Genomic DNA, 9,504 nt, shown 5'->3' with positions numbered 1-9,504 from the left:
GCCTTTTATTATATAGGATATACACTGAATGGCCAGATTATTATGCATTCATAGATCATAATAATCTGGCCACTCAGTGTATGTCAGATAATATGATATATTAAGAACAAAGCATAATGCTTTCTATAGAGTTTAAATGCTTATCCATTGTTAGATAAGTGACTAATATATGTTATTCTTAAAAAGAAAAAAAAATCACCCTTTTAGATTTATGATCATTACAGTAAGTTGGAATTACATGTAAATATGAATGTGAAAGCCCAAATTCAGGAACTTTTAAATTAAATTAAATTTTTTAATAACCATTGCATCCATAGAGCATACATTTTGTTTGATTGATTTGTATAATAAGAAAAATGAACAATTTTCCTAGTATAGTATACTTGGAAGAAATTATAAAGTTGTCTAATGTATACCAGGATAAAAGCCTATCACCTCATTAATTTCAGACTGAGCTTCCCCCCCTAAATTTATAAAGCCTAATTAAAATATATTTGTTAATGAAGGCATAATATTTATTCCAAGTTTCAGTTAATATAAACTGTCTTGAAAAACCCAACATAAATAAAAAAGTGACTTTAAATCACTTTCGTTGAGAGCCAAGTGGAAACTTTTATATCTGCCTGATTGTTATGAAGGTGGGTGATTGTTATTATCAATCGAAAGAAACAACAATTGACTTAGAAGATGAATGGGTAAAATGATATAGAGTCAGTGTTTTGTGATTATATATATATAATAGAGAGAGAGAGAGAGAGAGAGAGAGAGAGAGAGAGAGAGAGAGAGGAGAGAGAGAGAGACTTAGAACATTAAATCAAAATAAACTAAAATTGGTGGCTTTTTTCTTTTAATATTATACTCATTTGATTTGTAGACTAATTCTTGATGCATATGTTTAACCCCAAATTAAAAAAATCAAATGCAAAGTGAGGGCAAATTTCTATCTCCATTCCCTACCCTCAAAGAAAAATTTAGACATATTTAACCCACACATTTCACTGAGTTGATTAAAGCTGAGTTGACCTAAATGGTTATAAAAGCTCTACATATATAGATGTTAGCAGATATTGTTATAAGGGCAAGTCTTGAGTGAGGTAAATGCAATGCCACTTTGAATACACAGCTAACAAATTTAGAAATAGGACTTTTCTTTTTAGCTTGTCATGAAAATAACACTATTTTCTTTGGTTTCAGGTAACAGGATGAAGAAGTGACCTAAAGAGCCTGACTTCCCACAATGAAAAAGGTAAGAATGAATGAAAGGAGCAATAGCTGTGGAAATTCAAACATATGATCACATATTGATCGCACCTTACCATTTAGTATTTCCATTTGTAAACTAGATTTTTATTTGACATAAATGTATCCAAAAATTTGACATAAATATATCCACATATTTTTGGATATATTTATGTCAAATAAAAATCTAGTTTACAAATGGAAATACTAAATGGTAAGGTGCGATCAATATGTCCTCCCCTCCCCCATGAAAACAAAAGGCAAGGCATTTGTCCTATAAGATGAATAAACTTTAAGCAGCGTATGCTAATTACCATTTCTTCTAAATGTGGCTTCTCTAGAGTTTATTCAATGTGGTTCAACTTCAGAAAGTTGCAGAGTAATGAGGAAGAATCATACAGGAAATGCTGTCAATTTTATCTATAGGAAAAGTGCCATGAACCAGAGGAAACCATTCTTAAACTTAGAATAGTTTTTTAAGCTCATTGTAGGATGATATAATAGAAATTAAAGCATGACTGTTATTTGCAGTTATTCCTTTAGTAATAAAATTATTACACTGGTTTTGGTCATTAATAACACAATTGACATGACTTCCTTATGAATTTTTATGCAAGCAAAATTAGAATTGTTTTTTTTTTTTCCTTAAGTCTTAGATTATATATTTAAAGACTTGTCTAAAGCCATGTAGCCAGTTAGTGGCAGAACTGGTAAATGCTGGTTTCCTGACTTTAGTTCTTTATTTTGTTTATTTTTCCCTCCTCATTACTGCATTCTATTTTATTTAATTAATCAACTTATCTATTTTATTTAAATTTATTTAATTTATGGGAAAATATATTCTGAGGAAAATAAAAATAAATGGAAAAGAGTAAAATGAATTCTAATTTAGGACTGTTGTTTTTAGTAATTTTCAACATCCTGGTTTATTTCATTCCCACGACATGGATGTCCCTCAGTGGATGCTGATGCGGCATGTGGCCCTGTGGTTCCAAACCTGGGCTCTGGAGTCAGACCGCCTGGATGAAGCTGGTTCTGCCTCTCAGAGTGAGAGTAGTGTTTCCCTTTAAAACATGGGGTTGTTGTGAGAACTCGGTGAAGCGTAGTTTATTTAAAGTGTTTAGAATAGTGTTGATGCATATAGTAAATGTTAGATATTATTATGTTACTTTAATAATGAATGTTATCCAGGAAGATGAAAGCTTTGCTATCCCAATTTAAATACTAAAAAAAATTGTGGATCAAGTGGGAGTTTACTCTCTGGAGAGTGCTTCTCAGTGCTCCCATGATCTGAGCTAAAAATGGTGTTAGCTCATGGTAAGGGCCATTAAGTGAGAAACAGGAGGACAGCGTTTTCAATTAGTAAAAACTTCATAAACCAGGTTAATTAGCAGCTTAGTTACTAAATTAAGTTGCTTCGAAACTCAGGCTTTATGCTAAAAAAAATTGTTAAATAGATTAAGAAGTCCTTTTTTGAAGTGAACTTACTTCTCAGAAAATAAGCATTGTGATGAATTTGGGGTAAATAAATTTAAGACATGCATTAAATATTTATTAAGTATGCAAGTTTAAAACTGATCAAAGTCTTGGGAATTTGTCTTAGAAAATCTGCCAAAAACTAAGCACCATGAAAGTAGTTTCATTTTTGGTTCTGATTATAAAAGTTGACAGCTTTTGTTTTCCTAATCTGGTTAAACATATTCATAGTATTAGGGACTCATGGAGTTGGAAAACATCTTTGGGATCATGTGGTCTTGTGCGTTTCAAACTTCTAACCACGGCCCCTTATTGCTCGAATGTAATCTTCTACAGAAGCCAAGAGGAGCTGCTGTGCTTGCTGCGAGGGAGGGGACTAGAGCTGGGCCTAGCACCCCTGTGGAACCCGGGCTCTGCAGAGCAGGTACACACACCTCTCCTTGTACAGGTGAGGACACTGACTCTGTAGGCAGTGTGTGCCTTGCTTAGATACTCCCTCCCAGACAAACAATGGTAGAGCCAGTCCTGGAACAAATATTGTTTCTTCTGCAGCTCTTTCGATTACACCCTATGTCTGTCGTAGTAAAGAATCTATAATTTAGAACCTTTAACAATCCAGATTCCTTTCTCTTCTCCGCCTTTATTATAGAGCTGTATCTGATGAGCAGGTCCATTTAACTTGGTATCAGCATGATGGGCATGCTGTTTGACCAGTACAATCCCATCTCAAAGTTTAATCAATTAATTAATTATGTACCTCTTGATCATCTACTATGTGCTGGGCATCATGCTAAGCCCTAGGAATATCACATTGATAAAACTCCATCTTTTCCTCTTAAATATAAGAGAAATATAAAAATAGACACATAAATAAGTACTGTGCCTCTTGCAGCTGCTTAGCTAGAAAGTAAAATTTGTGTTTAAAATGTTGATTCTTTAAACATTAAAATTTAACTGTTATATAATGCTCTTTCCATGGTAAATATAACATGTATATTTACAGAAAAGCAGGGTAATTGATTTTTTATTTTGATATATTTAAAGCAAAAAACCTATTTTTTTGTAAATGATTTTTATTAAGAAGATAATTTACTTATTGTTGTGAGTCACAAATCCTGTGGGCTGGCTGTCCCTGATCTCTTTTGGATGGCTAGGTCACTGAGAGGTTGAATAATGCTTAGGAGAAAGGGGTCTATCACTTTCAGTCTAATTCAGTGGAACCTGAAGGGGTGGTGTGGAGGTGGTGGATTGTAGATGTCCTGATAGAAATATGTCTCCTTATGTAATTACTGATGGCGAAGGTCACTGTTTACTATAACTAGTCAAAATTGCTTTCAGCCTTGAGTGTTTCCTCTCAATGACTGGGCTTGATTGATTAGCCATTATCTAGACAAAGTAAAGACTTCCTTTGACAGGGAAAATTAATTGGAGCACCAGAGACCCATACGGCTATGCTAGGTCTCCTTCCGGGATTCCTTGCCATCTTGAAGCCTTGTTCATGTTAAGAGTTCAGGGCTTTGAGGGTCACCTAGCCTCCCCACTATGAGTGCGTACCTATTTGTCTGCCATCTTGATGTTAAATTGTGCCTATCCTTGTCTGCGACAGTAAATCAGGCTGTTTCTGTCATAGTGGGCTGTCCACCATACAGTGAACACTACCTAACCTTATTCTATGTCAAGCCATGTTTACATAATTATATACCAACCTTAAGGAGGGTATTTGATGCCTGTGTCATGATGCATGTGTCTGTGCTTGTTTCTGTCTGAAATCTCACCTCATTCTTTAAGCATTCTGTATAATAAAGTTTGTATTGAAGGTTCCGTTTCCATAATGGAATCGCTTGTATTGGACAAATCCTTCTGCAGTAAATGACTGTAAAGCTCAACGGAATCGGTAAGACAGTACATTGAAGGCATTGGAAAGTAACCAACATAGGACATAAGAGGGGGTATGATCCTTTAGAGGGAAAGAGTTTATAAGCTGAACTTAAATTCTCCTTGGCTTTTCCTATGAGGAGAGCATTTTCTAAATCATAACACAGGTGAATGATGCATCAAGAAGAGTGTCATTGTTATTGAACCAAAGAGAAAGAAGACAGAATGTTGGGCAAAGTGGCTAGGACAAGAGGGACAAATTTCTGCAGAGGAGGAACCCACAAAATGGCCCAAATATCTGCAAATAAATTCTGCTCAAGTACTAATCTGCTCGCAGGAAGGACAAAGACCCTCCAACACCTGGCACAAAAGGACATCTAGGTGGCCAGATAACTGACCTGGGATATTTGTAGTCACATAATGCTGGGGAGAAAGAGGAATCCAGGCACTGCCAAGGTAGAGAGGCATTGGTAAACAAGTGCAGGCTTTCAATGGAGACACTGTCTGTCAAGCCCAGGAGTAGGTGCCTTACCCTGGGAAAGCTGAAATAGACAAGCCCTAACAGAGCATTACATTGAGCCTAGATAGGATCAGATGATCTACCAGAGTTTTTTTTTTTTCTAAATGTCAGAAAAATTTTAATTTTTTTAGAAGGAAGATAACATTCAGAGCCTCCATCCTATTCATCATTCAATAAAAAATTACAAGGCATGCTATAAAACAGGAAGAAATAACCAAAACCCAAGAGGAAAAAGACAATAATTAACCCATAGGCGATTCAGATATTACAATTATCCAATAGGGACTTTAAAATAACTGATTGATAAGATCAAGAAAATGATGTACAAAAGAGATGAAAAGATGGGTAACTTCAACAGAAGATTGGAATCTGTTTAAATTAGTCAAATGGATACCCTTGAACTGAAAAATACAATATTTAACGTTAAGAACTTTGGATATTTTGAACAGCCAGATGAATACACCAGGGTTTAATAAACCAGAAAACAGGTAAAAATAAGCTAGGGTAGAAGAGAAAACAGAACAGAGCATAAAAGACATGTAGTACACATACTGACTTCGGAAGTCACTATTCTCCAGAAAGAGATTTCACAGTTAGGAGCTCTATGAATTGCTTTCTTCTGGACTATTGGATGCTATTGGAAACATACTTAGACACACCTAATTCCATTGCTGATGCAAATCATTTAGATTTCAATGGAACTTAAGGAATAGAGAGATACTTTTAACTTTAATGTTAATGGAAAATCTCTTCTGTAAATGGCATTATTTTCAAAATTTGACAATGACTGAACAGAGTAAAATTCTGGGGAGTAGGAATAATCTGGACCAAGTTTTCTTCCTATAGGAAATAATGCAGTGCCATGAGAATGGATTACTAGTTCTGTGTTTTAGTTCTTTCTTATTCTTATTCTAGTTTTCATTTCAAAACAATTTGGATCATTAGCAGATCTCTGCCCCCTCCACTTTCTCCTGTTTTCTTGCTTCCCATTTTTATCTGTACAGTGCTTATGTTCCTTACCTTTTTACTACATTAAAAGTCTATAAGGTATTCTGTTTCTGGAAAGTTAGGCAGAGAGCAGAATTTTTTTATCCAAATCTTTGTAATTTGCATCATGAGAACTGCTTCCCCAACTGCCATGCATCTTTTATGGGTTTTAAACTATTTTTCTCGAGACTTCCATGCACTGCCTGTAGATTCACCCTGACACTGTTGGGGAAAAATAATATATACTCCGACAGTAGTCTTATTGGTGCCTTAGAAAAAGATAAACATATAGAAGGCAGCTTTATAAAGATGTTAATGAAAAGTGGAGAGCACTTTATCTTTTTCCTATTCACTGATTTTCAACTAAAATTAACCAAAAGCCAATGTTTGCTATTATACAATATTGGCTTTTTTATGTATCTGGGAATGGCTTCAGACCTAGAAATAACATTGTGTTTTCTCCCTCTCTACCCTTTTCACCCCAATTTCCCCCCCAAAAAATTTTGATGGTGAAGAGGTTTCCCCTGGACACCCCAAAACACATGAATCCAATTGCAAATGACTGATTACCCCACAACTTTGCTAATGTACTATGATGACCCAGTTTCTGAGGGGACAATTTTTTCTTGATTATAAATTGCTTTCACAGATGTGACTTTTTAAAAAATTGTGTGAGGTAGGAAGAGTGAGTGTTAATTATCCTTAAGTCACAGTGAGGAGACTAAGATAGAGGAATAAGTGACTGACCCAAGACAACAGCTAGTAAGCATTAAAGCCAAGACTCATGCCTTTATTACTATTCGGGATTGACACCCTTACTTAGAAGGTTTGGGTGGACTGGTAGTGGATGCAGGGAGCATTATTATTAAAATGCTTTTAGAGTATAAAGTAGGACTATGACAGCCTTAAATCCCATACTAGGTATAGAGTATACTTTTGAAAACTGTTCTAGCGGTAGTGGAAGAGAGATGTTCCACATTGCAGAAGCCTTTTACAGTATTAATCCCCAAATTCTTATGGGAAATGGTAGACGACAAAAATTTTAGGGATTTGTACTGATCTTAAAAAAGATGAAATGAATACCTGTATGTGGTTTGCAAGCTCAGGAGAATGTTCTTGGGGATGTGCAATTGTGGTTTGTCCAGATTAGATGACATCCTGAACCAGAAAGGGCTTTGTAGATCCAGTTATTTAAGGTGCCCACCAATAGGACACCAGGCACTTAAGCATGCTCTCATAGTGCTTTAGGGTCAAGGTCATATTGAGAGACAGTTCTCAGAATGGGTCTCGTTTCTCTATGTCTTGTTAGAAGAGGAACTAACTGACTTTATTCCATTCCATCATTTTAAGAATGTTTGTGGAGTGAACAATCTTGGAAGATGGAAATAGTGTATCCCTCCAGAGAAAGGGACAGGCTTGCTTATTGCCCAATAAAGATTGCCCTAAAAGATTCAGGTTCCTTAAACTCAGGATCCCTCTCTTATAATGTTTATACAGGAGTCATCTGGCCCTCTCTCTTTGTGCCCTATGAGAATTGGTACTTCAGGAACTAGTGCAAGAAAATTCTGGCTACCACTACTGCTGAGAGTAATAAAGTCAGTTGTCTCTGATCCTGGTATGTCATGTCTTCCTCCAGCATCCATAAAAGTATGACAGTGTTATAACTTAAGTGTTAGCTTGCAAATAGTGTTCACAGTTCTGACAGGTCACAAGGCATCTCCCCTTTGCCCAATCTCTGGTCTAGTGAAAAACAAAATCAACAACAAAACCACAGGACATTTTGAGTCAATGCATATGCAGTTTCCTGAGTCTTGTGTATTTCTAGCAGGATGATTCTGGCATTTCACAATGAACCACTGTCTGTGGACACCAGATATGAAGTTGGTGGAAAGCAATCAGCAAATAATGACACTTCAACGAATTTGGGGGCTTTCAGATAATTCACTGCTGCTCTTCCACTGTTGACTTCACTCCCTGTAAGGCCAACCTTGAGCAACTTGGGATATAGGTCGACAGTCTGAAGAGCTGCTTTTACTTTCCCATTTTATTGCTCAAAATATTAGGAAATTATTCTCACCATTCCTCACTGGGCTTGATTTTCATCCTTAGCTCAGTACTAGACTTCCATTTCTGAATAGACCTCCAGTTCACTTTTGGATGATAATTCTTGCCAACGTAACTGATTTCTATCTTTTGATTTTTTATGATGCTGAACAAAAACACACTAAATCATCTCTGATGAGATTTATGCTCATTTAAGATGGGGAATTGTTCTTTAGCATTCTAGGTTAAGTAAGGTCCAGTCCTAGGTAAGAAAGTTCTTCAAGCTTGGGCTCTCTTCCTGTTAAAAGTCTATGTGATTTTTTAAGACTTAATGCTGCCCAATGACATTGACATTCACTTCTATACCTGACCCCTTTTATTTACACTAACTGTCCTCGGGGCTTGGACCTTAGTTTGGTCCCACTAACTTATACTTCACTTGTTTTTCCACAATTCTACCCTCTCCCTTCCAATACCCCAGAAAGTCACCCATTTGATTCTGGCAGTTGGTCAGTCCAGATACTTTGCAGAATCTCAATAAATATGTGTAGAATGATTGAATGAAGGTACTTAGACTTTTTTTTTTTTTTTTTTACTTTTTTTGAGCTCTTCAATCTAACTAGGTCCTTGATTTCACCAATAAAAAAGTACATGGAAAGAGAAATACTACTACTACAAGTAATATGATAATATTAATCATAATACCAACATTGACTCCACACTTACTATACACTAGATATTGTGCCAAGTGCTTTACATGTATTGCCACACTTAATCCTCACAAAATTACTGTATGATTATCAATATTTTATAAATAAAATAACAGGGACACAAAGAGACTATCATTTTTTCAAAGTCACACAGTGACAGACCTGAGATTCTTCTGCCTTCTCAGAGCCAGAGTATCTGCTGCACATATTACATAGTTAAAGAAGAAAAGTGACCTTTTACTTTTGGGTAAGGCTGACTTAACCCAGTCATAAAAATGTCTTCTTTATCTGGGTTGGATCCCCAGTTGGGGAGGGTATGGGAAGCAACTGATGGATGCTTCTCTCTCTCTCTCTCTCTCTCTCTCTCTCTCTCTCTCTCTCTCTCTCTCTCTCTCTCTCTGCATTCCTCTCTTTCTAGAATCAATGAAAAACATATCCTCAGGTGAGGAATAAAAAAGTTAAAAAAAAAAGAAATACACTTGAACTTAGACGGTCAGGGCCAGGTCAGAAAGCGTGACCTTTGTTGAAAGCAAGCCGTAGGTGTTCTTGTCCAATTCTTCATTTACAGATAGATCTCCTTCTTATATCAGTTGGGTGATTAATTAATTTTTTCTGAAAATATTTATTGAAACCTGACTTGGTACATAGCACTTT

General features: G+C 36.0%; 1 long non-coding RNA gene across 1 annotated transcript in view; it reads left to right on the top strand.

Annotated features, from left to right (window-relative positions):
- Nucleotides 1-1,200: 1,200 nt before the first annotated feature.
- LOC114230743 (uncharacterized) overlaps nt 1,201-9,504 on the top strand; it is a 161,787-nt gene continuing 153,483 nt past the window's right edge. Inside the window, exon 1 of the long non-coding RNA XR_008557181.1 lies at nt 1,201-1,246. This is a non-coding gene — a long non-coding RNA (uncharacterized LOC114230743). The remainder of the gene's footprint in view (nt 1,247-9,504) is intronic.

This window comes from Eptesicus fuscus, chromosome 10 (genome assembly GCF_027574615.1).
Source record: "Eptesicus fuscus isolate TK198812 chromosome 10, DD_ASM_mEF_20220401, whole genome shotgun sequence".
NCBI classification, from domain to species: Eukaryota; Metazoa; Chordata; class Mammalia; order Chiroptera; family Vespertilionidae; genus Eptesicus; species Eptesicus fuscus.
Note: the sequence above shows the minus strand (reverse complement) of the source record. Positions and strands in the feature narration are given on the sequence as shown.